Raw genomic sequence first — 27583 nt, 5'->3', positions numbered from 1 at the left:
AGCGTCTCTTGCCTTAGCTGTGTTTGCCCTGATGTCTGTGACAGGGAATTACTTTATTGGAGAAACTTACGGATTCCGGACTCCCAAGAGCCCTGCTCTGACAGCTCCATGGATCGATTTGAGCAGCCGAGACTTTTTTTTTTAAGGAACAAAAGGAGGATGTTGCGGCCGAGTACTGCTAGTTGCTTCTATAGGTTGCTTTATCAAAGGCTCTGAGGCAGCAGCTGCAAGTCTATGAGTTGCTGATCCTTAATACTGACTTGCGGTTCTATCACATCTTAATTCTATTCTGGTTGTTTTAAAAAGGGGAAGATAAACATCCTCTAAGACAGGATGGCAAGAATGAAGCAATTACTGAAACAAAATGGCAAAATAAGGTTCTTCATCAGCAGGCGTTACAGTTACAGTCACTTAGTAGTGAATAACGCAGTGGGTGAGATGCTAAGCAATAATGTACTTAATACAGGAGAATAGAAGAAGAATAGAGAAACGGTTATTCCTGACAAAGGAATGGATAATTTGGTTATCCTGTGGGAAAAAAAACAAAACATGCAGCCCGCTCTGAATCATTTCTGTTGCAACGTGCTGTGCACGTTTGTTTTCGCTGTCGCCTCCCTGCGCTCGTGCCGGAGCCTGTGGGGCGTTTCTCCAGGCAGCCTGCCAGCAGCTGCGGCGTGGGGAACACTCCCTCGGCCGACCTGCTGTGAAGGGAGGAGTAGCCGGGCAGCCACACGCCTCCGTTTCTGCACGTGTGCAGTCTTCCTGTCCTGTCGGCCCCGAAACACAGTCGCGTCCGGGTTTGGCAATTTTGCCCTCCTCTGGCTTAAGGGGAAACAAACCAGTCTGGCTATAAAAAACAAACCTTGGTCACATAGCCTTCAGCCCTGGCTGGGTAGAATATCATGTCTTTTGTTATGGGGGGATTGTTCTGGTTCTGAAAGAGAAAATCATTCAGCTCAGGAGCTTGAGTGCAGCTCATTTTCCTTCAGTCAGGTCTTGCTGTTGGGGGCTGCTCTTCAGTTGTCCATCTGCCTGGAGCCTGCAGCTCGTGGAACATGGTGTAGATCAGCTTGCCCCACATTGGGATTATCTTACATCCCTGTGGCCAAAGACTTGCTGGAGTCCAGGGTGAGCCTGACAACTCACACAGGGCAGAATGGCAGGGTTTCCAGTCAATTCCAGTTGGAATGGGCAATGCGATTCCAGTATGAACAATGGAAGAAGCAGTCTTGGGTGGACTATATCTTTGCTACAGGCATTGTTTAGATGCATTTTACAGGGCTGCAAATGGAAAAGCAATTGCGATGAAACGAAAAATAAATAGGCGCAGAAATCGTTTTAGAAAAGACAGGATCACGAGATTGAAATCCCCAAAGTATTGTTTTCTCATCTATCTTTGGAGAGAACTGAACAGAATCCCAGAATTAAAATGTACAGAATGTCGCTTTCTGGAGCTGAACTGGTCTGAAAGTCTTTTAGCTGAAATGGGCATCTTACTGTGACAAGGAGCTACACTGAAAACCCAAGCCCAGTGATTCGGCTACTGGTACTGTGTGTGTTCAGCTTCTCTTAGCACTCAGGAGGTCTACAATACATTGAAAAGCACAGTAGGAGAAAATGCTCTGTTGGGATTATTGTTTTTACAGTTGATTTGCATTACACATATCTGCAGTGTTTCTGACCAGGGGACTGAACAGATTGCCATTTGTATACTGTGCATGCAGAATTTAATTTGCAAATCTCTCCTTTTCCACCTGTGTGCAGTGCTTATGGCTGCCTTGTGTTCTTTCATGTCAAGGGGCAGTCTCTGTATGTTTCACTTCACTGTCTCTGTCTACCCCATTAGACTCTGTCTTGGTGGGGTTTCTGTGGCTGTCTTTTCGGCTTCTGCTTATTAGGCAGTTTATTAAAAACACGATAGTCCAATCAAAGGCATACACACAACTGTGAATGTTCCATAAATGGCAAAGGTAAAATGTGCTACAGACACAGAGCGAACAGTGTTTCAATAGCGTCAGTGTTTTACTTTACTAAATAAGCCCAAAACAGTGAAGGGAAAAAAACTCCCTCGATAAACAAAGCACTCTGCTTGAACTCCAGTAACTGTGTCATTCTGTGGTTACAGGCTCAATGTACACCGTGGAACAGTGACTTTGCCTAAACTACTAGGTAACAGCACATATAGTGCAGAGAGATGTCAGTGGTGTATATTTGCAGAACACTGGTCTTCTTCATAATGGGAGTCTGGTCACAGGGCCCAGCACTGTGTCCAAACAATAACAGGAAGTGGAAGAGAGAAGTGAGAGAATATTTTTGGAAGCAGGTGCTTTGTCCTACACCCTGTCCTACATTCTCTCCCTAACCAGGTGGATGGTACCCTAGGTGTCCCCATTAATTGGCAACCTATTTTAATTAGATTTCACAGATTCACCTTTACTATTAAAGTGATTTTCAGCACCAGGGTCAATTCAACAATTAAAGTACAAGCAAAGTCAGCGCTCTAAGCTGTGGTGATTAAAGATATTAGTGTCATTTACTTATTATTGTTAAGTAAAAAATAGATTAGTTCTTATTATTAAATATATTATTTTGTAAATATTATTTCTTACTGATTTAACATCAACTAATAATTTGAAAGAAGAATTAGAAAGGACCTATAGGAAGGTAGTTCCATGTTTGAACCACAACGGCCCATCAGTCCAGAGCTTATCCTCGTTTTGATGGGTTGAAATGAACAAAGAGCCCATGACATCCACCTGCCACCAGCAAATACTGGAGCCCATTCATACAGCTGGGTGGACTGGAGCTCAGGGTCTGCAGCATAGACTTGTACCTGCAGCCCACCAGTCATGAGTTCAGAGACTTACCCACCATGCTTCCCTGGAAGGGGGCTGTAAGTGAATGAACCAAGAGCACACAGACCTGCAGGTGCTTCCAACCCGGCAGTGCCCTCGGCCACTCTACATGCTGATCAACACACGACTCAGAAAAACGCATTCGCTTGTGGGGTGCAAGGGATTTCCAAGTGTGGCTGAAGCAGCAACTGTGTCCCTAAAAGGGGAAAGAAATGGACCACATAGAGGTAAATCTGCTGTACAAGCTGTACTCTCTCTGTAACAGCTAGAATGGTTGCTGCAGGAAACAAAAAAAAAAAACCCACACGGTTGAGCAGAGTGGCGTTCTGAGAAGAAAATGCCCTTTTATGGTAGGCTCTGATGGGCACTGTTTTTAGCCCAAGAGAGTCCCAGTGAACTGTTCTGTAGATATGCTAACTCACCATGAGTGCACAGGTCCCTGCTGCGGCTGTCACTCTGTGGCGTAGCCAGGAGACCTCGCCAATTTCAAGCAAGATGTTGAGATGGGAGTCCCGAAATAAAACTTGCCGATTAAAGAGCCGATTTCTTTTCCGGGTTTACCTGGGTTATCGAAGCATGGTGAGAAATTAGGTTTTTTACTCATCCTGACATTAATCCTTAAGATTTTGCATTGGTTTACACTGAACACAAGGCAAGAAACTGCCTCCCACACAACATTACATTCTGTCCTTTATCTGAAGAGAAATGTGTGAAGCAAATATTCCAGCTTACTGATCTTAAATATCATATGGGATGAATGCATATTACTTATGTGTGTCAATATCTAGATTTTATCTGAATTTACTTTCTGTGGGTGAACTTTGAAATGGATAAAGCATTTTTGAGTCTCTGCACCAAAAAGGCTGCATTTTCTATTTAACTGTTATGTTGGTAGGGTTGTTCTGGCAAAGTCACTTAATCTGGGTTGTTTTTCTCTATATTTTTTTTCCTGCCTCTTTGTTCATCACCTGGTGTTCAGAGTGCAATGGCCAGTCCGTACAGGAGGTTATATCTCACCAAGCCAAAGTAATCCCTGACCTTTCATTAACCCCAGTTGGGTTTGTGTATTTTCTGACTGTCCTTGTCTTGTCTCAGGACTAAATTGAGTCATTGCTCTCCTGGATGCATTTGCAACTGAATGTGTGGCATTATTGTCCTTTGACAAGTTAACAGAGTGAGTTTGAGAAATCAAGATTATCGGGTCAGGCATAATGCGAGAGAGAGGTCAGAGCTTTACCTGGTATTTCTGCAGGATAAATTGATGCCTATCGTGCTGAAAACGCCTGTGGTTTATATCTGATTTTTTATCCCGTAGTGTATTGTTCACAACAAGATAAAGAATCAGAAAATCTCACTGAGGTCTTCCACTGCCTATGCCACTGAGCTTGGTTTTGAATGTTTTAGCAGTTATTACTGTGTCCTGTGCCTGGCAGGTAAATTACAGTGTCTCCGCATGTTGGGACCTAACAATCATCAAGGAGCAAAGGTTTTCAGACACTTTTTCAGCTAGCAGACTGTATTTATTAACTAATTATTTCTGAAACTGATTTTGAGAGCGCTTTTTTTGCTTTCACTCATTTCTTGTTTGCATGAAGTGTTTGTGGAAGAATTGCATTTACTTGCTGAAAGGACATTGTTAAAGACTGAAGGTTGGGCATTAGGGAAACTTTGCCATCCTAGAGTCTGAGTCTAGCTGATAATGACGCTTTTATTTTGTTGCTTTTTTATTGTTTTACTTTTGCCCTAATCAGGCTATGGGATGTCTCTAAGCCTAAACCTGGGCTTTTTGTGGAGACTTTCCTTATATTTTCTTAGTAGAAAAATTAACACTATGCAGAGGAGAGGGATGTTACTGTTAACAGTTTGAAAGATGATGAGACTTCTCTGTAATCTGTTTTATCTTTTATTTAGAGCTGATGCTATGGTGGCTCAGTTGTGTCTCCTGGTGCTCTGATTAAACCAGTTAGACTGACTGGAAATCCAGTCTGTACTGGCCTCCTCAGTGCACCTTCACAGGCAGGGAGGGAAATCAGATGAGCCACTGCTGTGTGGTTTTCTTTTGCTCCAGGTCAACAACGAGCCCTCGTGAGGAGAGAAATCAGATTATTGTGCAAGACGCTCTGAGTGTAGTGTACAGTGAACATACCTGTGCCGTTGTGTATAAACTGTGCATTGAGGAAGGGTGGAGCTGTTTGGTTGAAATTCCCATTTTGTTCTGGGAGGTGATTCAACAAACTTGTGACGCTAGATAAACTGTGCAGAACCTCTTACTTGTGTCAGACAGGTCCTGTCATGGAATTGCCATAGGGGAAGGAATAGGATCAGGCATGTGCAATGTGTCAGGATATTCCAGACTCCTTTATGAAAGCATTCATGTAGTTGAGGAAGGAGTGTGAGAACTTCGGAGGTATCGGAGACCTCTGATGCCACAGCAATACCCCTGTAGATGTTTTTGACACTGATAATTCCTAAAAACATCTTTTATTTTCCTTTGTTAGAGGTCAGAGGTCTTTTTCATCTGTCATTTTTCCCATGAGTGCGATCTTTGCTTTAGTTACCATAAGGGGACCCAGCTCTGACAGCCTGCGAGGGGAGGGGAGGTAGCCCCTGGGCCCAGACAGCTGCAGAGCCTGCTGGAGAGCTGGCAGGGGTTGTGAGGGGATCCACAGTGAGCTGGGGCTTTTCTTCCAGAGGAGTGAGGGGCCGTGGGCACTCTCTCACAGGGCCCGTGAGACTGATGCACGCTGACAGGACAGCGGCAGACAAAGATGCCTGCTGGCTTCTTGTGAAATTCCGGAGCAGAAAAGCCGGGCCCAGTCTGCACATCAGCCATGACAGAGGCACAGAAATAAGAGCCCCAGTCATGATCATTCTTCGTGAACGGTGCATTAACAGTCTTTTATCCTGAATCCAAAAAATGTTAAAACGGGAAAAGCTGTACTCTGGGGAGTGACGTTCGTATGTGTAAACTATGAGATGAATGCCGCATGCTGTTGTTTTAGTTTTACTGCAGACTTTGGCTTTCGTAGGCTACACAGTCCAGTTATTATTCTTTGTTTCACCAGTACAGTCAGCAGCCTTGTTGATTCCAGATGAAAAACAAAATCTCTCTAGCTCTTCGAGGTCAGGTTTGGAGAGCCAGCTTCCTCTTGTGTGTAAGATTTTCATTTTCCAGTTTACCGCTCTGCACACAGTCTTCTTAATGCTGTTCCCAGAATTAGCCCATTGGCGTCTGGCATTTCATCAAGAAAGCAATATGTTTCTTGTAAATATCAAGCTTCATTTTGTGAGACCTGGAAAAGAGGTCTGTATCAAGCTTCCCGTTGTTAATTTAGCTCCGAGTCTCACTGCCAGTAATTGTGTGTCTCAAAGAGTTTCGCCAGAATAATAAGCGTATAACTATAGCACATTTGTCACCGTCCAGTTTGCTAGATTACCAATTAATTGGCTTAAACTTTAAAATTGCGCATCTAGCCATTTAAACAATTTTGATTGGGAATTTAAAATGCTGCTCTATTTACCCCCACCTTCCAGAAATATGCTCACTAGGTTAATTGTCTCTCGGACATGTCCCTGATGGGTGAAGAAGCTGTCCCACCCAGGATGAAATCCTTCTTGTGACTGAGGCTTCCAGGGGAATTACTCGTAATAAGTGGTTCTGTGATATTATGGATGCGTGCTCTAAAATTTCGATACGCAGAACATTCCTTATTCCTCATTGAGCACCCATTAATGTTCAGCTATCGGATCATTTGGAAGAGACATAAGCAGCAGATCGGATCTGTTCTGGGATGGGAAGTCTTTTCAAAGAGGCATAAAAGCCAAGCAGATGAGTAACTAAAAAGCTCAGAGCCAATTCCTGGAGTGTCATGCTCTCTCTTCCCTGTAACTCATAAAATAAGTGTCTCTCTTTTATAGTTTAGCGTTTAAACTCCAGAATGGTCTTTTTAATCATTTTGAGTGGTGGCACAGGGAGAAACACATGGCTTCTGATTATCTGAGCGTAAATCCCTATGGCGGGTGATTTATTACAGTAATTTAAAAGCAAACAAGTATAGCGACACACACTGATCAGCTCGCAGGTCTGTAAATAAAACTGGCTTTTTCTTGTCTCGAAAAAGGGGCATCTTAAAATCTATATCTTTTCTTAGCGTGATTTCAACAGCTGGGAATCACCATTCACTCTTCTGTCGGTCAAGAAGGGGGATCTAAAAGTGAGCGTGGTGCCCGAGGTCTGAAATCTGCCAGCACACCTCTGTCGCAGAACACAAGCCCTTGTTGGAAGTGTATGTACAGGTTTTGCCTTTTGATCGTTGCTGACGTATTCGGTATAGAGGAAATGACTCCTCCAATGACAAATAAGCTGCAGAACCATGATAAAAGGGAAAACACCCAGTCAGCATCTTTACTACAGTGGTGCTAATTGTACAAAATTGCGTGTGTTTTTTAGTGGCAGTTTGTAAATGCATTCTGGTTCAAACGGTATTTTTGACAGTTGTGGCTGATTTAAAGGGCACATGTAGATGATGGAATCTGAAAGGATGGCGTTCGCCGAATACCGGTATTTCCCGAGCTTAGTAGTTACCTTGATCAGAGAAGTCAGAAAGTCAAGTCAGGGAGAGGAGGAGTACAAGCACAGGATGTGTTCATGTCAGAATTTCCATCTTCGCGTGAACCGTGGGTTTTGAAAAGTGCCTGAACAGCAGTTTTGAGACTGCTGTCAGTGGTGCTCACCTAAAAACCTGGAGAATTTCACAAGAGCACAGAGCACATGAACACAGGATTCATGAAAGAAATTTCACCCTTCTTCCCACCATACTGTATTCCTTTGCTTGAGAATTGATGTGAGGAGAAAAACCTTCTACAAGTCCAGTCTGAAAGATGTTGCCAGCTTCACACAATTCCTATACCTGGGTCTTCATATTAAGCTAAAACTGTAATTGTTTTCTCAGGTAATTCAAGTATACTTTGTTTGAAAATATGAAGGCAAAGTGAATTCCTCTTTTGATTTCTGTTGACTTTATGAATGTACTTTTCTTCTCAGGCTGAAGACAGCTGCGATTGAACCAGGGATCACTGGCAACGCAATGTGAGTATAATTACTACCACTGTCATTATTATTAATATCATTTTAATTCTTCTGTTAATTAGACTGTCGGTTTTGAAGGAAATGATTGCGGAATGCTGTGCAGAACATAGCCAAGGTGGTTTTGGGATGTGGGAAGATCCCGGCGTTCGATCAAATAGCACACTAATCTTCAGAAGAGGAAGTTAAGAGTGAGGCTGTAAAGTGTTCGAAGCCCAGATGGGACTGTTTTGGAATGGCTTGGTTGATTTCTATTTTTGCTTTGTTGTCTGTGAGTTCACCCAAGCAAATGAGATTTCTTTATGAGGAGCTGATTTTATATTGCACAATGTTTTAGTATTGGGACTCTGTGTGTAGTCATTTTTCTATCTGGGATATGTTTCTGTGAGTGAAGAAGGGCAGAATAATGGAGTTAAAGTAGAAGTAGAAGAATAACAACACAGAAAGTCAATTAAAATGATCTGCCCTTGGAACTTGTTTATGTGAAGACAGAACGTTACCTACTCACACCCAAGTCACATACTGAAGTTCAGGCTTCTACACTGGCTTTGTGAAAACATTAGAGGCCGAGGTGGTGAAATGCTTTTGTTTCCCCACCTGGAAAAAAAAAGTTCTGTTAAAAAATGTGGTGGAGAAGGTGCAATATGGTGTAGGGCGCAGGGTGCAAAATGCCACAGGGCAGTAAGCAAAGGGCCTGGAGGCGAGGAACCGCACTTGGAGCCCTGACAGTGTCCAGCCAGACAGGAACTTAACTGGATTCGATTAACAGCCATTTACAGGCTGGAGCTATGATTTTGTTACAGAAATCTGGTGATGGCTTTGATAAGGCCAGAAATGAACAAAACGCAGACTGCGACTGACAAGTCTTTTCATTTTAAATAACGTCCTGCTGAACGAGGAGCATAAAGAAGCAGCTGGTGCCCAGAGAAAGAAAGGTTTTTAATTGGTTCTCCTCACGCCTCCTGTTCCTCTGCCGGTTCTGTCCTCCGTTTTTGCCATGTGCAGCTATGATGCGTTCGGCATTTGAAGAAACTTTGGTTGGGCCGCTCTGTAAAATGAATGCAGTGGCTGTCTTCCGTAGTTTATTCAGAACATTTTCCCCACGTGCGAATGAAACATCTTTCTTCCAGCGAAAATGCAAAGCCCTCGTGTTTCGTGGCTACCCTAGACTCTGTAGCTTCAGTTCGTTCTCAAGAGCTTTTCAAAAGTTTTGGAAAGGTTCGGGAAGCTTAATTTTGAAATTAAATAGAAGGCTTTGGAAATTGATATCAGATTGGTGGGGCTGCAAAACACCACCTCATGTTTAGGAGAAATCTCAGGGGTTTCAGTGATCTAGTCTATTGTCAAATTCTAGTGTTACGTACAATTGATTTTACTGTTCTATGACAAATGCAGCATCTCTTTATTCTTTTAAAAGTTCTTCATTTCGTTTATTATGATATATACCACATATCCCCTGGCGAGCTGACCTTTGTGTAATATCTATTAGAGACAATTCTCTAATAGAATTTTTGACACTCTAGTCTAGACTAATTCACAAACGCTCCTCTGTGAATAGTTTATAAGAAACAGCAGGTGGTCCATTGGGCTGTGTGAAATGCATGTTTGAATTCGTATGATGACAAAAAAAGGAGCTATCTGCGAATACAGAGCAAGGGAAAAAGCTGTACACATGTTTAAAGTATGTGTAGTACAAATATAATTTGTAATGCTCTGGGCCTTTTTCTCTAAGCAAAACATTTTGTAAGGTCCTTGTTTAAAGAGCTTTGTGGCACTTGTCTTCAAACTTTACATTTGTATTACTGGCTGTTTGGTTTTATCCGACACGCATGCCTTACTTCTGATACCCTGCAACATTCCAGTTGAGTGTGACCTCCTGTCTTGGATCCCATATTTTTTAATATCCAAACTTTTGTTGCTTGTTCATCAGGGACAGTCTGTTGTTCCAGCATTTCTTGGGTGATTCGCTGTTGACCTGCTCTTTGCTTTGGTTTGTCCCTGTTCTTTGACCTCTTCAAATTAAAGCATTAAAGCGATCTGAACATCCCTGAATCATTATAAAACAACACAGTGAACATGTTGCTGTCGTGCTAATCAGCAGACTCTTACAGCATTATTACACCACGCTGAAATGTAATCTTTCTGTCTTGCTTCCCAAAATAAAACATATTTTTACGAGCACTGTGATGAGCAACATTTTAAGTTGTTTGTTACCAGACAGGACAATAAATACCACTCCAAACTCTCCAGTGTCTTCAGCCTTCCAGAAACACAGTAACATTCACATTTTCAATGGTCTGTAGTCGCAAAGGGCTCACTTTGTTTTGGGCTTTGACGTAAGAAAGGTAATATGGTTGTAATTCATTCATCTATCCATTTTCTAACCTCTCCTTCCAATTCAGGATCGTGGGGGAACCGGAGCCTATCCCAGCAAGCAGCGGGTGGAAGGCAGGGTACACCCTGGTCAGGACGCCAGTCTGTCACAGGGCAGATAGACACAAACACAGTGAGGCACACACACACACACACCAGGACCACTTTTCCCAGAAGGCAGTTAACCCACCAGTATGTTTTTGGACTGCAACCCCCTGCAAACACTCCACGCAAATAGAGCCCCAGGATCTGAACTGAACCCACAGCGAGGCAGCAGCGCTAACGACTGCGCCTCTATGCCGCTAATTATCCATTCAAATTATGTACCTGCAGAAAATAGAAAAAAAAGCATTCCTTGCCCCGTTTATTTTATTTCTACATCTTTGGCCGAGGTAGGATTTTAAATTGACCGTTCATTTTAAATTGAGCCTTTGTCTTTTACGTCTTTTGTTGTAATCAAGGTGAAGAGAGGTGCGTGTTCTGCGCATTACATGTGTTTGTTGTCCTGTGCAGATGTGCGTGCGTGAGCCTTCTTCAACAGGCCCTGCGTGGTAAACAATCGTACAGCCAGTGCTAACATATTGAAAAGGGAGAGAGTGGGAAGGGGGGGGGAGGAGAGGGTGTGGGTGCAGTAAAAATGTGGAGCCGCTCTGATTAGCCGGAGGTTTGTCTTCCTCTGGCGTATCATCTGGCCGGAGAATCGGAAAGCAGTTCAGTGCAAACAGCCTCCTCCTTCTCCATGGCAACTCCATTACATGGTTCCAGCCGAGGAGCAGGAGAGGGAGAGGGAGAAATCAGGGGGAAGAGCGCGATCAATTCTCCTTTTCGTTGACTCGATGTCTCGCTGCGCTGACAAGCACGCACCGCACCGCGCTCTCCTTGTGCTGAACTGCTGCATGCGGGTCCAGACGAGCTGCAATAACAAAACTGCAGCCGGGCATGAGAGATCCGTCGGCGCCTTCACGTACGTCTCACAAGAGAGGGGCAAACGCAGGCGCTGTTTCCAGATGGAATGCGTGAAAATGTGGGCAAGTCAAGATTCCCCAAGATGTATCAGAGGTAACGAAAGGACCTTTTTTTTTTCCTCCTGTGCAAGGCAGGGTACATTTCCACTCATGGGCATTTCATATAAAATGAGACAGGAGATGGAGGCATGCATGCAGAGATGAGATGTCCTTCGCCCGTTTCTACCATTGAGATCAGAAATTGCAAACAGAAGAAGATAAAGTACGCGACCAGGCCGATGCAGCCGGTGCCAGGTGCTCTCTGTGGGTTTTCTGGGCACAGCTGTGGTTGGGAGATGTGAACCGAGCTGCCTTAAAACATGTCATACCGATCAGTTGTGAGCCAGGCACCTGTGAGGAAATGAAATGTCTGCAGGCACAGAAAGAGATGATATAGATTACTGCATTGCTCTGTGACACGCAGAATCTATAAGACCATTCGAATGCTCTGATCACTGTTTCTCCCCTTCCTTGATACTTACACAAAACCTGCTTTCTATTATTGTTTTCTTATGAATCATGCGAGCGTTGGCTGTAAGTACACTGAGACGGAGTGTGTGTGTGTGCTGGGGGTGGAGGCGTACTCTTGACATTTCGAACAGCACAGCAATGAATCACTTCAGCAGTTTTTAGTGATTCTTCCTTCAGTAGGGGACTTATGCCCCCCCCCTCTGCTTAATTGTTTTAAGGGGGGCGATTGTAACGCTGTCAAGGCGACCAGACTTTCACTCACAAGCACATTTGTTTTCTGGAGAAACACGACACAATGTTTCGACAGGATTCACGTTTTATTTCTAACATGCGGATAGAATAGCGATGTGCTTGGCCCTTTTGAATGGAAAAAGGTGCTCCTTGTTTCTGTTTGTCCATTAAAATCCAGTGAGTGAGGGAACTGGGAACTGTGAGCTGTGGGTGTCAGTTTGATATACCGTTGGTCTTTGGCTGCTCTCCCTTTTTTGACGAACTTCAAACTGCATCACTGATAAAAATAAAAAATGAACAGGAACATGAAATGTTTTTATGCACCCTCTGAGTTTGGAGTAATTAAAAAAGACTGACATCCTTAGGTGCTGGAAAATTCCGTTTCTGGTAGCTAATGGCACATTGACAGGTCCATATGGTTTGAATAAAACCTACCATTGAGCACTGTGTTTGTCTGAATTCCTTCCAGTGTTAATGGATTCCAAAATATTGCTCATTTGATCCAGGTATAGCATGTAAAAAATAAAATTAATTGAAAACATTAAGGAAATACTTAAGCCAAAAAGTGAACATCAGCTTAGTTCCAAATGGATCTTTTCCTCAGTCTGGTGTTCTCTGGTGTTTCTGTCTCCTGTCACTGTACGAATACAAGAATGTTTACAAAGGAGAGGAGGCAATGCTGCCCGTTCAGTTCATGTGGTATTTCATAGCTAATTGATCGCCCAGCAGTTTCTTGAGAGAAGCCAGGGTATCAGCACCATCGGCATGGCTGTGTACCCCTTTCCACACTACCACAACTCTTTGAATAAAAACGCGCCTCCCGTTTTCATCAGCTTCTGTGTAGTTGAGACACGACTTAGAAACAAAGAGTAAATTTGAGGGTGTAAGATTTGTTTGCTTTATTCCATTTGTTGTTTTTTTTAAATATTCACCTTCAGTTGTTTTTGATTGCATGATGCTGGTATTGGGCTCTTAAAAACCTTCTGGACGATCAGAAATAATTGTTTCAGTGCGTATTTGTGTTGATTATAACTGATATAATTTCAGTTTGATATGTGTTTATTACTGTCAGATCAGTAGGTAAATGCAGATTTTAGCATTTAATATTTGAGGGAGTGGCTTCTCTGCAACTTTCTTTCAATGAATGCAGTGCAGTGTTCAATTGCCAATACATGCCAGTCTATGTCCAGGAAGTAATCAATGCACTCATGGTATAGAATGGGAAAAAGGATTTGCGTTGATCTGTTAATATACCTCTGCTTCAGTGTTTAAGGTGCTGTGCAGAAAAAAAACCCCGCAAATGCCTTTATTTTCTATAATCCTCCTGAAATGATGTATGTACAGTAGCCTACCTTTTCCAGCAATTGTTAATATATTCTGCAGGGTTTTGCTAGTTAAACTGAGAAGTAATTCTGTATCTCACAAGTGTCTGCGACAGATACAGCCTGTTCTTTAAATGGGAAAAAATAATTGGATATCCAGGATTTCCTTGGGCAGGTCTCCAGTTTTTTTAACCTGACCTCTGATCTCTAGGGTTGATTGAACTTGTTGAGTATCCAGCATCATTCCTCACAAAGGCCCAGAGAGCAAACAGAGCAGTTCAGAGCTATTTACTTCAAAAACGTCCCCTTACTTTCTTGCACATACCGTGGGATTCGACGCACTTCAAGTGCACAGAGATTCATATGATACAGACTAATGTGCCATCTTCACGTGCTCGCCCCGATGCTGTTAGGGTTTCCAGAAAGCCTCTGTAATCCGGGCTCCCTCCACTTTTTGGAAGCTAAGATCTGGTGATGTGGGTTGCTTCTCAGCCCCGAGCAGCTCCAGCTGGGTCTCCACTTGCTCCCCGTTCTGGGCTAACTCCCTCTCTCTTCCTCACTCTCCCTCAGTCTCTCAGCTCTCATCTCCCCGTCTGATAGAGTGCTCTGTGTCAACAGTGAGGGTCAGCCTTCAGCAAATAGGCTTGATGTGAGTGGAAAATCTGAGGTGACATTTTAAAGGTCACATTTTGGAACACTGGTTGGTCCTCAAGCTGTTCTGTTCCTTCATCTGCTGTGCGCTTTGTCTTATCTGCAGCAGAAATGACTCCTCTTACCTTTTTTGCTCAGCGGAATATCTATATACTGTATGTAGGTGCTGCTTATGTGCAGTATTTGATTGGTCTTGGGCAATAAGATAATGATCGAAGAAGGCAGATGCACAGTCGTTACTCATGGAATGGTATGGAAGTATCTGATGTGCAGATTAATGGCAGTCACACACAAGCAGCCCAGCTGGGATTAGGAAAGATACAGTAAAGAGTTTTGCATTGCAGTGACAGGCCTCCTTAAAATAGCTCCTTCTGAAAAATAAATCCCAGCCCAAGCATTTATTCTCTCTCATGACAATGATGCCGGTACATTTCTCTGCTTAAAAAGAGTGTGTCTTGTGATGTTGTGACAAACGTGTTTGTGAATCAAATGGGGGTCCTGTCGAAGACCACATTTGATTGGAATAAGCAAAGGGGGGGTTTTACTTCACAATAATTCTTAGCACCAGTAACTGTTGAATTTAACCGAGTCTGAAGCAATTTCATGCTACGCCCACCTTGAAGCCATGGAAATGACTGTCTAAATCCATGCATTTTGTCGTTGCGATACTCTTGAACAGCACAGCATCATTCCTGTTTTTTTTTTTTTATTTGTGCTTTTATGGTTTCTGGTCTGTGGTGGGTGAATGTTGCTTTCCAAAGCCCTGTAAAATGCAGTGTGGTTTGGGAAAGAAAGCTGGGAGAAAATGACAGCAGGCAGTGTGGGAAGTGTCTGCACAGTAGGGACCCTACTGTTTGTTTTTTTGCCTTTCGTGAGCCGGAGCGCCTGACACTTTTTGTACCCTTCCGTGGCACCCTGTCTGTGCCCACCAGCGCGGTGGAGCCGTGCCACTCCCTGGCAGAGACGACTGCGCCTTCACGTGTGGCCAGGAGAGGCTTCCTCGCTGCTGGGTCACGCCACTGCTCATAAGAGCAGGAGAGCTATCATCAGTGTCCCAGCCCAAGCCCCCTGTGAATGACCTAAGGAGGACTCGAACAGTAGCAACCAAAGCTCTGCCTTAATTCAGAGCGAAGTAATTCCTCACTTCTCCTGATCTGCTGTGTGGTGGGCTACTGGTGCAGAATGGCTGCTGTACTTCATCCAGGTGGGTCTGCACTTCAGTGCTGGATAGATCCTCTCCTATATGTAGTGTGAAAGGCACATTGCAAATGCAATACATTATTATTATTATGATTATTATTATTATTATTATTATTATTATTGAGCCCTGGATCTGAGGAAGTTGGATGGGTCTTAGTGAGAGTGAGCTCATCTGTGGGGGTGAGCCTCTCACGGTCCAGTCACTGACCGCTTGGAAAAGAAAAAGGAACAGCCCGTTTTCATTATGCATCCATCATCACCAAACCCTGCAGACCAGAAATCTTGGATCGGAAGGAAAAAAATGTTGGTTTTTTTTACCTATGTTCATTTAAAACAATAGTGTGCTGTCTTTTCATTTGTTTCAGTTATTATGGTAGATTCTTATTTAAGATGCTTTATTTATTTAGACAATTGCAAAACACATACTGTATAGCGAGCACAATGCTCTCTCCTACCCTTTGCTAGATGACATAAAAAAAATAAAAATGCTCAAGAGTGGGAAAGCTGTAGAGTGTCAGATGCACCAACTGTGTTGTTTAAACACTCTTGCTGGGGGGGGGGGGGTTATTTAGAAGATTACTAGCTTCCAGGTCCTATTCCCTTTCATTTATGGCATCTCTTAAAACAAGCGTCCTCTGTGCATTAAATCGGGTCACGTCTGCAGTAACCAGTTCTGTCTTACTTTTGCGTCCTGTCGGAGGTCTCAGGGGTCACAGTCGTGCAAGGTCTGTGAAGGCACTTCCCCCCGGTCCACACGCAAGTCCTGACCCCGCTCCTGCTCGGAGACATTTCCAGCGCGCTTTTGTTTTGGCCTGGTGGAAATACACAGCGAGTGTGACGAAACCGTTTGACGTAGCTGGAGAGCGGAGTCGTGTTTCATTTTCTATTGCCTGTTCGACGCAGGGGGTTCAGGAAAGGGGCTTGTTCTGCAGCCAGACGAAGGTGGGCCAGCCCTCACAGCTGTGTCTTCGCCTCACTGGTAACACGGTGCCGGGGGTGACGTCCCCTGGTTGTCTGATTAAATAGCAGTGATGCAGAGAGTGGGGGGCAGGTGGTGGGGGGGTAATATTTTAAAAGGCATGTTAACTACAACTGCTCTTGTCAGACATAAGCGAGCGGTCTGTTCACTGGGTGAACAGCTACTAGCTGTGAGAGGAACCCTGTCAGTAAAGAAGCATAAGCAGAACTGTGTGCTGTGAATGCCTTGAGGGGTCATTTCAGCCTCTTTAGATCAACTTGTAAACCCCGGAGAATCACATTGGTTTTGGCCTTACTTGCTTAACATGACAAAACCCAGAAGATTACTGTGGGATGGCTGAGCTCTCTCTGTGTGCCAAATGATGCCTCTTACAGTGCGAAGTGAGTGTGTGAAGCAGGGTTCCGACCTGGCCTGTCGGCTTCCTTCACGAGCTTCTTTCTGACTGCTGGAAGGTTACACAGCTGGAATAAAGACATCCGTGTAGCCGGCTGCCCATGCAAGCGGAGGAGTACTGACCAGGGGCGCAGGGTGAGCCCTGTAGTCCAGCTCTGGCCAGGGCCATTAGTCCAGCCATGTCCAGGGGTTGGCCAAGCGCTTGGAGCCTGTCAGCTTGCCCAGTCCACATCCCTACCATTCCCAGAGTGATGTGTTGAAACCACATTGGCATAACAAATTGCCAGTTCAACAATGTGGCTGAAATAAAAAAGTACCACATTTCTCTAAAGGTTTTTGTGATTTATGCCCAAGCCTTCCGTCTTGCATCTTTTTTGAAAGCAGAAATTAGCAACGTGTACTGTATGCATATCATATCTGCGCATTTATATCTGTAATCGACATGTAGAAAATCTTCCCTTTACCACTCAGGACAAAAGGTGGAGACTGTAAACTTGGCCATGAGCGCAGGGCATGTACCCTTCTAGCTCATACAAAAAGCTAAGTGGTGTTGGAAGGGTGTTGTCTCTTTGTTTCATTCTTTCCCTTGCAGTCCTCGATTTACGTAGCTCGTCGATGCTATTTTTAGCCAGGGAAGCATTGTGACGAGTTCACGAATGCGTTTGTTTGGTAACACGGCAACGCAAATGTAATTCCAAAGGGGGTGTGGGGATTTGCTCGGTTTGCAATATGAGGTTTACTAACACAAGACTGAAACACACAAAACGATCCTGTGGTGAGCTTGCTGGTACTGTAGCTGAACAAAACGGGGACCTTTATCCCTGAGCTGCCATTATGCCTCATAGAGCATTAGATTCAAATTAAATTACCTTCTTGGCAAACAGGAGCCATACAGCTGCAGTCTGGTAATAGCCAAATCAAAGGATTTCTTTAACGTTTTTCCCTTTGGCTTCACTGTAGAGTTAAATCTAGCTGTGGTATGGATTTGCTCAATTACGCAGTCCAATGTGTGATTTTTTTGGCTTTAGAGTTGATAAAATAATCAAAATAACCATCTTGGCATGTTCCTTTCCCGTAACCGTTTCCAAGCTGGTTCTAACGGCTAATGGCACACATTAACTGAAGCTACTGATTGCTAGGAGTCGGCAGTGTTGGCTGGGAAACCGGTCACGTCACACAGACGGCTCTGAGCGTATTTACAGTGACATCACAATGCAGCCTGTCAACCACGTTCTCACATAATGTAAGCAGTGCATCATCTGTTCCAGATCCTTTATGAATAAGGGCCAGCAACCAGTGTTATGCCCTGGCACCAAGCCTCTGTATCATTACAGCCTGAGCCATGGCTCATTTCTTCTTTTCAAAAGGCAAAGCTGTGCACATGGACTCCCCCAGCATCTGTCTTCATCATCCTCTTTAAGGAAGAAAATTGCTTTACATTGGAAATTTTTCATTTCAAGTCCACTTTTCATTGAGCACATTTCTGCCTCCTTGTTGTACCACAAAGAAAATCAAAGGAAAAGAACTACATTTCAGTCTGATGGCTAAATTGGCCCTGCTGTTCAGCAGTGCTTTCCAAAACTCTGGTGAGTTTTCTTATATAAAAGAGCACTCTGTTATATATGCTATCAATATACTTCGTGTTCTCACAGTTCTTTTGTGCTTTAAATACAGGACTCTCTAGAGGAGCAAGGCTTTTTCTTCTGCTGCAGTTATTCTTACATAACACAAAAGCACTTCCAGTCCTCCTACTGTTTAGGAAAATGATGTGCCGGTTAGCAAATAATTGCAGTAACTAAGGTGGCATGACAGAGCAAACGTATTTGCTGAAATTGTTTAGTCAAGGGTGTGAGGCTATTTCAACATCAGCCCTCCCCTGCCCTGTCAACAGCCTGTCACTGTGTTGTCTGGGGAAACCCCTCACACCAGGTGAACAGCCTTTTTCCCAGGAACATCAGCCCGATTCCCTCAAACCCACGTTCTGTCTCAGTCTTGCATGGGTGTCTGAAGTGTTTCCATCGCGTAGCCTTTGGAGATCTGGCCGCACTTTACAGCAGTAGGGGGCATTTTCTAAAATTGCTTTGCCATGACATGACTGGAGATCTATAGCCTTTTGTCTGATAATACCGACGCTGTAGTGCTTGGTAGTAATTTTCCCTGAAGAAAAATAATATGAGATATGTTACCTTGTTTCTGATGACATGGGATGAAACAGAACATGGAAACACTGTGGACTGGACAGCACAGAATTATCCTTCAGTTCTATTTTGTGGTCAAAGATTTATGGTGAAGTTTCTTAACTCACCTTTAGTTTAAGAGTCAAGAACAGTAAGACTAGGGATTCTGTTTTATGCAGAGATTAGCTTGCAACTATCTTTCTCTTCTTTAACACACAGACCCTCTGTAGTGCGGTACGATGACGTGTAGGGTGTATGAGCAGTATTGCAATACAACACTGTCTGTGAGGAGGACAGTAATGTTTGAAAGGGGCTGAAATGCACGTTAGTGTTGGTTGAGAATCAGCAGTGTAGCTACAGCACAGCTTCTGTTGTTATTCCGGAGAGTGTTCTCCGCATTTGTTTTGGGATGTGGCAGAAGCTTTGTTTTAGCAAGACAATAGTCTAACCTGGGTCTAACTTGACAGGAACCACTGGAAATGAATGAATTTATTTTCCTCCTTGTCAATACTGCAGGCGTTTGTCAGCAGGTGTTCATCATGAGTGCATTTCAGATTTCATTGTAGGTTTATTCTCCATAAATGTTTCCTCATTATTGCAGAATAAAATGAAAATACATTTCAGCTGTTGTCTTGTTAGCATTTCTACAAAGAGTGCAACTAAGTCTACTGTTTCTTGGATCTGTTTTTTCATGGAAGTTTTAATTATTCTGTGTGGATTAATGCAGAGCTGGTGCCAAATTCAGCCTACACACTTTACCTTATTCTAGTAGGCAGCGATTGAGCAGAACGTGCCAAGGGGATCATGGTTTTATGTATTGATTAAATGTTTCCATAAATATGCATTTTTCTTCTTTATGCTTCTGACAAACACTGCTTGCTTCAGCTACACTAGAGCAGCGTGTGACCAATAATTACCCCAGATCTAGGAACATAACAAAATAGAACTGGATTCCTGAAGTTAAAAAAAAGGATAGAAATGTGCTAGATTATACTACTTTTTATTACTCCTTCAATTCTTCTCATGCTGTATGAGTGCACTGTTTTGGAAATAAACCATGCATGCAGTCTCAACCCCACTGATGCATAGCAAGCCGCCACACCTATTTTTAAAGACAGGAGCGACCAGTGACGTGAGGGTGAGGCTACAATGCATGATGGTCTAGCTTTAGCACGACAGCAGCTGGATTAACTCGTGCTTGATAGGGTGGGGCTGCTCTCCCTCTGCATTTAAAAGATGAAAATATGAAGGGAGGTGGGGGGCTGTCCCACAAAAACTGATGCTTATGATTGGCTGGGCCTAAGCATGGAAAGATTGTTCTATAAATTGTCCCTTTAGTCTGTCTATAATTTTTATTGATTAAATGACATCTCCATAACAGGTTTTCTGTAGAACTTCCTACGGAAAACTCATTATGACGCTCAGCTGCCTGCTGTAAATGGCACTGAGATGAGGACGTTTTACAGTCCTAATATTTTTGTGGGGGTGCATCTGTGTGACCAGGGCTGCACTCCTGTTCAACCTTGATGCAATGGAGGGCTGATCCCTTCGACCAACCTCCTCTAGAAATCCTGAAAAAAGTTATTCCCCTCCTTCCTGAAAATGCAAGAGAGGAACTCCCAGGAATCCTACAATAACAAGAGGTGTGTGTAGGTTGGATTTGGCACCGTTGAGGTTTTGCTGTTGATGTGGGTGGGTGAGGGGGGTATTTTATTTAGGTATTTTGGGAAAGAAACGGATGCATCCTAAGGGAAAGTGGTATGTAGACAGACCTGGCCCTACATGTGACTAGTGCATATTTGCCAATTCTGGAGGAATCCCATGGTATGGCAGATGCATGCTGAGATTCCCACATGCTTTTTAACACTTGTGTTGTCTTGTGTCTCATTTATAAATAATGGAAAGAATAGATACATTTACAGAGTCCCCGTGAAATCTTAGAGCTAGAAATGTCTACATTTATATGGAAAAGGTAGTCCTGTGAAATGTCTGAATTTATATGGAAAAGGCTAAAGGGAGGAGGAAGTGGTATTTGACGGATCAAGGCACTCGCCGGCCGACCAGCTTGGTGGCAGTGCCGTCCCGGAGAGGATTAACGCCGGGGCGAGGCAGGGGATGGTGTCTTGAAGCGGCCGAGACGAAGGGGTTTAGCACTGCTGTTTTGCTGCTCACCGAGGTGCACAGTAATCCCTCCTCTCATAACAAGCTCTTTGTGCCAGGTGCGCAGATGCTTGTACGCCTACATGTCTTGCATGGTTGAGTGCAGTAACAGAAGACACTTGTTTTCTGCAGCAGCTCAGCAAAGGCGCCGTGCTGTTGACCCTGTTCAGATAACTGGAGCTCCTCGAGCAGGCAGTTGAAAAGGCACGTGCGTTGTGACGAGGAAACACATAAAAAGGATCAAGTTCAAAACCGCTGTGTAGTACGGCGTGCTTGTGCATGCATATCGACTGGTGCACTGTGGGTATTTTCCGTGGTTCTGTCAAGCCTCTGAAGCATCGGTAATTCACAACCTCTCTTAGAGATGGAAAAAGACAAAAGATACAAGCACCTCTTAGTTCGGTATGGCGTTGAGAAATATCCAAGCTCCACTGACTGACATGACTGCATGCACGCGCTCATCGGTGGAGCTGAAAAAGCAGAAGCCCCTCTTCACGTCGAAGCCAGCAGAAGAGGCTCTCTGCGGCACTCTCAGACATGAGTGCTCCCTTCTGATTTAAATTAATCCCTGTCTGAATCAGGGAGTCGGAACACTTTGGCAAAATTCTCTTTCCCCCTTATTTCATTACAAAACCTGAAATGATCTCATTTTAAAGGTACTTGATTCTCCACCACCCCGCCTCCTGCCCGTGGTTTTGCATTGCTCAGTGGTGACAGTAAGAACAGGAGAGGCTGCGTGAGCACAGCTGTGACCAAACTACAGACCTGCTACCTGGTAAAATAATCAAAGGTGGAGGAAGCAGTGTAGTGGGTGGATAGATCTGCTGTTCTTTCTCCTCAACCATCACTCATTTCATACTTTGTTTCTTCCTGTTTCTTTCTAGGCATGCATTTTGTAATTGGTCTGTGTAACCTTTCTTGAGCAATAACTGAAATTTTGCAAGTGTTTGAAGAGGTGTAGCCTACCAAGTACCTTTTTACAGCGATGTCTTGGTGCTTCTGTTTCTCATTTGCTTTCTCATTTATTTTCTATATAAACACCTCTTAGTGGGCTAGTGTTAAGATGTTTCAAGAGCAGGTGAGGTTGGTATCACTGTATGTTCCCAAGTGGAGAGTTGCTGTCCTGTAGGCGCTAAAGTTGCTTTGCATAATGTAGTGCTGTTACCCCCAATTGCCTCATCTTCTGACCTCTGGCCTTCACATTAGTGGTTCACCTGGTTGGTGCAGTACTGAAAGCTTCTGGCAGCATGCAACTATTAAAAATCAATTGCTAATTACTTTTCAAGAGCTATCAAATTGTGTGGACTGTTGCCATGTTGTACCATGTTTGCCGAGGTGCAAAATTTAATGACATAAATGAAAGAAATCAAAGAAAAAAAATGCTTTTCAGGTTTTCTCCACACAAAAATAAAAAGTGTTTTTTTATTCTTTGAATTACGTCTCGTCTTTCTATAACTAATATCTCGCTCATCATCCTTGCTGAATGTATAAAGCTGATAATTGTGCGTATGTAATAAAACAGTATATGCGTACCACGTATAAAACGATCATCACAACAATAATATACTTATACACAGTAGCTGCAGAGAAATCGGTTGGGACTTTCAAATCCCATTGTGTGTAAATATTTTCCGTGAAAGGAAGCATTGCTACAATAAACTTATACGTACTCATGTGTCGTACCCATTTCTATTTATATGACTTATATGGGTTAATCTGTAAGGCAGTTGATATTGTGATGCTATGTTGTACAGAAGACTAATAGATAGGGACACCTGTGCTTAGCAGACACTACATTCTGTCCATCAAAGTGCTTTATGGTCACATTGTTCTGTGTCAGGACCTCATACTTCAGGACATCTTAATGCACACTGGGACTGCTGTGTATTTACACCCTAGCAGCCTTGAGCCAGCTGCCAAATAGATCATAAATCTTGCATGTAACGACCTCATGAAAAAAGACAGGGACGTTCGCTGTATGCGCGTCAGCAGAAAACTATTCAGCGTTAACATTTCAGGAAATGTTGCTTAAAACAGTGTTTCATGGCTGGCCATGATTTCCATTAGATACATATTTCTGTCGAACTGCAGCACCATTTCTGTAGAGGATCAGAGAGTGATGTTGTGATGCTTGACCTTTGAAGTTGAAAGGTACTATATTAATCAAAACCTTGATGTGTCTGAAGGCAAGAGTTGCATGTTCACTGAAAGAATTATTTCTTTTCATTGTGGTTTTGTGATTTACTGATGATAATTACATATATTGCAAAACAAATTCTTCAAACTGCACCTATCTAGAAAAGGTGCAATACATTCATTGCAGCAGTTTAATACATTTTAACTCTTTGTGGCTTGATGCACTTGGCACACTTTATTTTTAAGCCTGGTGTGAATGGAGGATTAACTTTGGTTCTGCTTCATAAATTTCTTAAAAAGGAAGAATCGATGCTTTTAGAAGACCTGAGGAGATTCAGTAGACAAATATCTGTTAATCTTTACAGTCTAGAAACTGTCTGTGACTGATATATTATAAATTTGAATTTTTAATGGCCTGCCGCCCAGAGTATCTTTGTGCCATCTATAATTCATAGCCAAGGAGTGAAAAAGAAAATGAACTTTTCGGCCCACAGCTCCTTGGAGCAGAGATGAATATTCGTAGGATTAATCTGCATCCTCAAACATTGCAGGATCTTGTTTCTGCTGGGTCCGGAGGTCAAGTCAGGAAAAAAAGTGCAGGGAAATTTCAGACTTTACAATTTTCCAACCGTAGACGGTACTTAAGAGCTGTGAGGCTTTTAATATCCGAAACATGATGGAAAAACATGTTTTGTTCATCTCCTTAATGGCCCACTTAAACATTAATAGAAACACTGAAAATGGTTTGTGCTGGCTCAAGTCTGAGATGTGTCAGAGTAGGGGTCAGGTTTTATAAGGTTCAAGCTGTACATTTTTAGGAGTTTATTACATCATTTTTAATTATTTTAATTTTGAATTATAGCCTAATTACTGTTACCTTTCCTTTTTTAGACTTTTATTCCCTATAGCGTGCTGTCCCAGTTTATTCTTTACGCCACTGTGAGCCTACTTCGCAAAATCTCCTAATCGTCACCTCGGCATACAGCAGAGCTGGACTCTGCAGTGTGCAATGAGATAAAAAGTAACATATCTGCCAGCAATTTCTAATCTTCATAATGAGGTTGAAAGTTATTAATAGTTTAGAAAATGACATTATTTCTTCTTTGTGTTTTATGAACGAGGCAGGTACTGTACCACTGGGAGTGATAATATTTCAAATATTTTTTGCACATCCCTGCATACAATACGGAAAACATCTCAATGAGAAACACAGGCTTGTGACTGCACGCTTCCAGAACGCTACAGAATAAAGTTCCATTAGTGTGCCTGTTGACTTATAAAACCGCTAATGCCAAGTTGATATTTAGTCTTTGGTGCTGTAGAGATGTCACTAAATCACAGCAAAAACCAGTAATTGAAAAAGAGAAATATTAATCTCTTAATTTAAAAGTAAAACACCACTGGATTTTATCTATTGTCCAAAGTCCACCTCCATTTTCTAACTACTTTATCCAAATTATCCAATCCTATCCCAGCAAGCAACAGGCACAAGGCAGGATACACCCTGACCAGGACACACACACTGACAAAAAAACACACACAAACTTACACTAAGGTCAATTAACACACCAGTATGTATTTGGACAGTGGGTGTTCAATTATAAAAAAACATTACTTCATTTTACTTTTTGTAATACTCTATAATCCTTTGGAGATGAGAGAGATATACAGTCAGTGCTAAGAAAGAAAAATATTTTTTACGATTGTTCTTACTTGCACAGGAAAGCAAAAATGTCTCTGCTCCCGAACATAATTGTGTAAGGTAAATAGTACAGGCATACAAGTCACAGAGTATTAGTGGCTTTTCGGAGGAAAGCTTTGTTTTGCTTTAATTGTGTCAGGACTGATCCGATTAGTGCATCTTTGAGCTTATAATCTTCCTCTCTTGTCAGGGAGGCCCTTTGGAAATGTTATGTAGATTGTGTTATACATTCTTGGTGTTTAGGGGGGTTACTGTGCAGTCAGTACCAGTCCACATTTACATGATGCCCATTGGAAGACTTAAGGAGTGAAAAATGATCTCTCAGTATTATACAATTTTTTAAATCTGAAACGTATTTGTGTGTTTTCATTTTTTTTCCCCCAGAAGTGATATAGCCATAGCTCGCTAACCTTGTTCTGCGTGTCTAAAATTCTTTAATGTTCTGTGTGTGCTCCTTATCTCTCCCTGTTTTTATTTCTCAGATTGTTTGCTCTTAGAGTGCAGCAGGGAAGTATTTCAGTATCACTCGGGTTGGACCCTGCTGGGCTTTAGCAGTGCTCTGTCCCCTTTTGTGTCGCTAAGCTGATGTGCCTCCTCCTTTCACTTCCCTGTCAGTCGCCTTTGAAATGGATTTTGGGAGCAGCTGGAGTAAGTGGAAAACCATACTGAAGAAATCACATAAAAGTAATAATAATCCATACACTTATAGCGCTTTCCTGGACACTCCATTCAAAACGCTTTACAAGTAATTGGGACTCCCCCCCCACCTGGATGTTGCAACGGTAGTCAAAGTGCGCCAGTACTCCCCACACACCAGCTACCAGTGGAGAGAAAAACAGAGTGATGAAGCCAGTTCAGAGATGGGGATTATTAGGAGGCCATGACTGGTGAAGGCCAGGGGGCAATTTGGCCAGGACACCAGGGTAACACCCCTACTCTTTTCTACAAACACCCTGGGATTTTTAATAACCATTATACTGCGGCATTACCATTAACCATTATACTGGCTCCCTACTGGTCCCACTAACACCACCTCCTCCAGCAACCTTAGCTTCCCAGGAGGTCTCCCATCCAGGTACTGACCAGGCTCACACCTACTGAGCTTCAGTGGGCTGCCAGCTGTGAGCTTCAGGTTGATATATCTTTATGTCTTTCTATATATATGATTTCTATATATATGGTGATATATATAGAACTAAAAGAATCAGGCACAGCACACGTAATAAAGGATGGACCAATAAGAAAAGCATTGGTGTTGGGAAAATATAACTTTTTATATTCTTTTACAAGCGATTCTTTTTAACAGCTGAATCGTTCTTTGTAAAGTGACATTTCAAAGATCACACAAGGGGATGTCTGTCTCAGTGGGCAGACTTTGCTCACTTTAACCAAGTCTCACCAGGTAACCAATTAGTGACGTGCAGAGAGAGAAGTTCTAGTCAGCAGAAAGTGATGGGGTCCAGGTACAGAGTAAATTACATTTTGCACGCCGTGTGAGTAAGTGTTCTCTTTCCCTGAATGCAGAAAGAATGCCAGACTGGAGGAATGCTCCAATAAGAAGATGAAGGAGAAGATTAAATTATTTTATATAAGTGCCTTTAAAAGTAGCTTCTGACAGTACAAAGAAAAAATAATTAAATTACCACAGGCATCAGAACTGTTCCTTGATGGATGGCCTGAGATCAAAGAGCAAAAAGTGATCCTTTTTTGATAGACTCAGATAGACTACTGGAGAGTACCTCTTTTAGGAAGCAGGGATGCTTTGTGGAGAGCTCATGACGTTTGAGATGAACATTTTTACTGTGCCTGTTAGATCTTGAACTGCCCCATCTGTCCCAAATTACGGCTCATTGTCAGGGAGCGGACCTGTGTACAAGCACATTTTAAATGACTGTGACCTCTCCCTCTTTCTGAGTGTGTCAGTGTAACTGCGCTAGCAGAATACACTTCTGGGACTGTGGTTGAAAACAGAATGGAATCTGGATTGTACACTCATGGTGCAAGCTCAATATCTTGAGTCTTTTAAAAAATATTTGCTCGCTTTTTTTTTTATTTCTTTGCTGCCCCTTTGCTCACCTTGTGTATGAAGAACATGCTTTTCTCTGTAGAGCGCTGCTCTCCCTGCACTTGCCGTCCTTCCCAAAATGTAGATCTTCTGCTCTCGCCTGCAGTTTTCCCATACCTTTAGGCTGGGAGAAACTCTGGACTCCTGAGCGCAGGGCTCCTCGGCATTATAATGACCGAGGATAATCCGTATTAGACTGAGGGCGCTCACCATGTGATTCAGCTAATGATTTGGAAAGTGCCTTTTCGTTCTTCATCACCTCAGCGGCTGCAGTTGCGCTCCTGTGTTTTCCTCTTCAGAAGAGAGCTAAACTCTTGCATGAGTGTGGAGTCCAAATGCTCGGTTGGAAACCAGGGCTTCCAGCACTTGAGGTTTGGGGACACTTCTTGTATTCGGCCTGGTTGGACCCGCCGGGGGACAGTTGTTTGATGGACCAATAGTGTTGGACAAGTAAGGAGTGTTTATCTTGAAATGCAAAGATAGATGTTCTCTGTCTGTTGCTGATGATCAGAAATAAAAGGAGGGTGCGGTAGACAACATATTGTAATTACAAAAATGAAGTCGGCTTGCTGAGTCTCGGGGCTTGTTTCGGTGAAAAGGAAGGGTTTCTTGCTATGAATTGCGGTAAAACTGAATTCCGTAATAAGAATGCTGGAAGAATTTCGTCTGTATAAAATTAAAAGGTGGAGCAGTTTGGTACAGTACATTTCATCAAAGTACGTTTCATCTTCAGAAAGGGTATCTGTTTGTGTTGATACTGTCATTATTCTCATGTCGT

General features: G+C 43.0%; 1 protein-coding gene across 7 annotated transcripts in view; it reads left to right on the top strand.

Annotated features, from left to right (window-relative positions):
• Positions 1 to 27583, top strand: part of pitpnm2 (phosphatidylinositol transfer protein, membrane-associated 2) — a 103998-nt gene that overhangs the window by 23922 nt on the left and 52493 nt on the right. For all 7 annotated transcript variants that reach the window (XM_088935522.1, XM_088935524.1, XM_088935525.1 and 4 more), the window contains one exon: positions 7900 to 7944. The gene's annotated coding sequence lies outside the window, so the exon portion shown is untranslated. The remainder of the gene's footprint in view (positions 1 to 7899; positions 7945 to 27583) is intronic.

This window comes from Atractosteus spatula, chromosome 17 (genome assembly GCF_055471065.1).
Source record: "Atractosteus spatula isolate fAtrSpa1 chromosome 17, fAtrSpa1.hap1, whole genome shotgun sequence".
Lineage (NCBI taxonomy): Eukaryota > Metazoa > Chordata > Actinopteri > Semionotiformes > Lepisosteidae > Atractosteus > Atractosteus spatula.
This window is presented reverse-complemented; position numbering and strand designations above follow the sequence as displayed.